At 48.0% G+C, this 5,000-nt stretch overlaps 1 non-coding gene and 2 pseudogenes across 1 annotated transcript; all 3 read left to right on the plus strand.

Annotated features, from left to right (window-relative positions):
• The window catches only part of LOC124893764, a 6,251-nt pseudogene extending 5,814 nt beyond the window's left edge, over nt 1-437 (plus strand).
• A 3,575-nt stretch (nt 438-4,012) lies between these two features.
• LOC124893766 lies at nt 4,013-4,168 on the plus strand. Its single transcript, XR_007050890.1, has one exon. It is a non-coding gene; the product is annotated as a 5.8S ribosomal RNA (ribosomal RNA).
• A 229-nt stretch (nt 4,169-4,397) lies between these two features.
• The window catches only part of LOC124893767, a pseudogene marked incomplete at its 3' end in the record, with an annotated part of 3,065 nt that continues 2,462 nt past the window's right edge, over nt 4,398-5,000 (plus strand).

Below are 5,000 nucleotides of genomic sequence, written 5' to 3' on the forward strand. Positions count from 1 at the left end.
TATGGGTAAAAGCTCGTTTGATTCTGACTACCAGTACGAATACGAACCATGAAAGCGTGGCCTAACAATCTTTTAGACCTTCGAAATTCGAAGCTAGAGGTGTCAGAAAAGTTACCACAGGGATAACTGGCTTGTGGCAGCCAAGCGTTCATAGCGACGTTGCTTTTTTATTCTTCGATGTCAGCTTTTCCTATCATTTTGAAGCATAAGTCACCAAGTGTTGGACTGTTCACCCACCAATAGGGAACATGAGCTGGGTTTAGTTTTACCCTACTGATGACAGTGTCGCAGTAGTAATTCAACCTAGTACGAGAGGAACTGTTGATTCACACAATTGGTCATCGCGCTTGGTTGAAAAGCCAGTGGCGCAAAGCTAAACCAAGGCACCGTAGTACCGAGGCACGATGACATCGTGACACCGTGCACCAAGGCACCGTGGCACCAAGATAACATGACACTGGGCAGCAAGGCACCGTGGCACCATGGCACGAAGTCTGGCACCATGGCACGAAGTCATCGTGGTATCATGACACCATGGCACGAAGGCACTGTGACACCATGGATCCATGGCACCATGGCACCATGACACCAAGGCACCGTGGGGCACCAAGGCATCGTGGGGCACCAAGGCACCTTGGCACCGTGGCACCATGGCACCAAGGCACCATGGCACCAAGGCACCATGGCACCATGACACCAAGGCACCATGGCACCGTGGCACCATAGCACCAAGGCACCACCGTGTCAAAATTAAAAGAGCGTAAACCTACGTTCGATCATCCTAATATTTTCCTGACATTTATCCATCTTCTCACCGTTGCATGCTCATTCTTTTACATATCCGCTCTAATTATTTGTTTTAAATATATTTCAATGTTACCTCATATGTTGTGATAGTTTTCTTAAATTCCCGTCGCCTTTTTTTCAAATTTTTATTTAATATCCTTAAATTTAAATATTTTATATCGTTACGTTATTCGTACAGATATGCACTCTATTGTTGTTTTAAGGTTACTTCATTCTAATATGCATATTTTGGGGTTGTTACTTATCTGTTGCATTCTCGGCGATTTTCCTAATGTCCCCACGTAATTTTTATATATTTTTAAAATTTTTTATTTAATATTCTTAAATTTAAATATTTTATACCATTACGTTATACGTACAAATATGCGCTCGATTGTTGGTTTAAGGTTAGTTCATGCGCTGAAAATATTTTCCTAATGTTTTTATATTTTTATAAATATTTTTTCTATTTTTGATTTATTTTTACTTAGTTTTTGAATTTTCATAAATGATATTTGAAAAAAAATATTTTCTTAATGAATCCGCGGAGAGCGCCGACGACCGGCGTGGGCGGCGCCCGTGCATAAGCCTTGGCGTTCCTTCATCTCTTCTGCTCCCCCAAGGGCGGGCTATCGTGTCAAGCGGGACTTGCTTCAGCCTTGCAACGTCCGCATGGGCAGCAGCGCACGACATATATTACTGAGCGTTGGGGCCGGTGCTAGGCGTGCATCGATGGAGCATTTGGACGCACGATGCGTGAGTTGTGTTCGGTATGTACGGTTAGGTTGGATCCCTGCTTGAGCAGCAACGTCCTGACCCGCCTTCCATCTTAGTCGTGGGGCAAGCGCAATTTAGGTTTTCTCGAAGTCGGTTTTCTGTTCTGCATACCTAATGCCCAGGCATTATCAAGTTTTATCGATCGCCTTTCGCCCCTCGTATTTCATGCGCGGGGTGTATCAAAAGGTCGCCACCACACCTTGCTCGCTTCATCGTGCGATGTCGTAGTCTACGAGCGGCAGTTGGGATTTTTAAATGCGGTAGACGCAGTGGGCATGGGGTCTTCATCGACTCCTAACTGCCCTGTACGACGCTCCTTGCAAACAACGGTCGTGCTCGCTTTGAACCCGTCTGCGCCCTCACAGGCCGGCGTCGATAAAGAATGCTACCTGGTTGATCCTGCCTGTAGGCACATGCTTGTCTCAATGATTAAGCCATGCATGTGTAAGTATGAACAAATTCAGACTTTAAAATTGCGAATGGCTCATTAAATCAGTTATAGTTTATTTGATGGTATCTAATACTCGGATAACCATAGTAATTCTAGAGCTAATACGTGCAACAAACCCCGACGTCTAGAAGGGATGCATTTATTAGACAAAAGTTCGACACGGGCTCTGCCCGTTGCTGCGATGATTCATGATAACTCGACGGATCGTACGGCCATCGTGCCGGTGACGCATCATTCAAATTTCTGCCCTATCTAGTTTCGATGGTAGGATAGTGGACTACCATGGTGGTGACGGATGACGGAGAATTAGGGTTCAATTCCAGAGAGGGAGCCTAAGAAACAGCTACCACATCTAAGGAAGGCAGCAGACGCGCAAATTACCCAATTCTGACACGGGGAGGTAGTGACAATAAATAATAATACCGGGCTCAATGAGTCTGGTAATTGGAATGAGTACAATCTAAATCCCTTAACAAGGATCCATTGGAGGGAAAGTCGGGTGCCAGCAGCTGCGGTAATTCCATCTCCAATAGCGTATATTTAAGTTGTTGCAGTTAAAAAGCTCGTAGTTGAACTTTGGGATTGGCCGGCCGGTCAGCCTATGGTGTGCACCAGTCGTCTCGTCCCTTCTGTCGGCGATGCGCTCCTGACCTTAACTGGTCGGGTCGTGCCTCCGGCACTATTACTTTGAAGAAATTATAGTGCTCAAAGCAAGTCTAAGCTCTGTATACATTAGCATGGGATAACACTATAGGATTTCGGTCCTATTACGTTGGCCTTCGGGATCAGAGTAATAATTAACAGGGACAGTCGGGGGCATTCATATTTCATAGTCAAAGGAGAATTTATTAGATTTATGAAATACGAACAATTGCAAAAGCATTTTCCAGGGATGTTTTCATTAATCAAGAACGAAAGTTGGGGGCTCGAAGACGATCAGATACCGTCCTAGTCTCAACCATATACGATGCCGACCAGGGATCGGCAGATATTGCTTTTAGGACTCTGCTGGCACCTTATGAGAAATCAAAGTTTTTAGGTTCCGGGGGGAGTATGGTCGCAAAGCTGAAACTTAAAGGAATTGACAGAAGGGCACCACCGGGAGTGGAGCCTGCGACTTAATTTGACTCAACACGGGGAAACTTACATGGTCCAGACATAGTAAGGATTACCAGACTGAGAGGTCTTTCTTGATTCTATGGGTGGTGGTGCATGGCCGTTCTTAGTTGGTGGAGCAATTTATTTGGTTAATTTCGTTAACGAACGAGACCTCAGCCTACTAACTAGCTATGCAGAGGTATCCCTTCGTGGCCAGCTTCTTAGAGGGACTACGACCTTTTAGGCTGCGGAAGTTTATGGCAATAACAGGTCTGTGATGCCCTTAGATGTTCTGGGCCGCACATGCGCTACACTGATGTATTCAACGAGTTTATAGCCTTAGCCGACAGGCCCGGGTAATCATTGAAATTTCATTGTAATAGGGATATATCATTGCAATTGTTGGTCTTCAACGAGGAATTCCTAGTAAGCGCGAGTCATCAGCTCGCGTTGACTACATCTCTGCCCTTTGTACACACCGCCTGTCGCTCCTACCGATTGAATGATCCGGTGAAATGTTCGAATTACGACGACGTGGGCGGTTCACTGCTCGTGACGTCACGAGAAGTTCGTTGAACCTTATCATTTAGATGAAGGAGAAGTCGTAACAAGGTTTTCGTAGGTGAACCTGCGGAAGGATCATTGTCGAAACCTGCACAGCAGAATGACCCGCAAACTTGTTTAACAACTGGGGAGTCCGCGCGGGCGGGGTGCTACAGCACTCCGCACGAGCGCCTCTCGCTTGTCCCCGATGCGAGCGCCAAAGCACGCTCATGTGTCGGGCGACTAACGAACCCCGACGCGAAAAGCGCCAAGGAATACTTAAATCGATTGTCTACCCCTCACGCCCCATCCACGGAGTGCGTCGGGGGGACCTGTACTTCTTTTGTAAACAAAAATGACTCTCGGCAACAGATATCTCAGCTCTCGCATCGATGAAGAACGTAGCGAAATATGATACTTGGTGTGAATTGCAGAATCCCGTGAACCATTGAGTCTTTGAACGCAAGTTACGCCCAAAGCTTTTAGGCCGAGGCCACGTCTTCCTGGGCGTCATGCATCGCGTTGCCCCCTCCCATTGTGCATCAATCGCAGGGCGCGCTGTTATCGCGGGGCGGATATTAGCCTCCCGTGCACCTCGAGCTCGCAGCTGGCCTAAATGCGAGTCCACATTGATGGATATCGCGGCACGTAATGGTTGTATCTCAACTCTCTTTGTTGTCGCGGGTATAGCCCGTCGCGCGTCCAAACTCTAGGACCCTTTAGCGCTTAGGCGCTCTAACCGCGACCCCAGGTCAGGCGGGATGACCCGCTGAGTTTAAGCATATCAATAAGCGAAGGAAAAGAAACTTATAAGGATTCCCTTAGTAACGGTAAGCGAACCGGGAATAGCCCAGCCTTAGAATCGGGCGGCTCCGTCGTCCGAATTGTAGTCTGGAGAAGCGTCCTCAGCGACAGACCGGGCCCAAGTCCCCTGGAAGGGAGCACCAGAGAGGGTGAGAGCCCCATTGTGACAGGACCCTATCACACCATGAGGCACTGTCTACGAGGTGGGTTGTTTGGGAATGCAGCCCAAATCGGGCGGTAAATTCCGTCCAAGGCTAAATACGGGCGACAGACCAATAGCGATCAAGTACCGTGAGGGAAAGATGAAAAGGACTTTGAAAAGAGAGTCAAAGAGTGCTTGAAATTATCGGGAGGAAAGCGAATGGGGGCCGGTGATGCGCCCGGTCGGATGTGGAACGGCGACGAGCCGGTCCGCTGATTGACTCGGGGCGTGGACCAGCATGGATTGGGGAGGCGGCCAAAGCCGGGGCTCTCGATACGCTCGTGGAATGCCGTCTCCTTAATTATGGCAGGCATTGCGCGCCTCCGGTGTGCTTCAGCA

Source organism: Capsicum annuum, unplaced genomic scaffold (assembly GCF_002878395.1).
Source record: "Capsicum annuum cultivar UCD-10X-F1 unplaced genomic scaffold, UCD10Xv1.1 ctg64669, whole genome shotgun sequence".
Taxonomy (NCBI): domain Eukaryota; kingdom Viridiplantae; phylum Streptophyta; class Magnoliopsida; order Solanales; family Solanaceae; genus Capsicum; species Capsicum annuum.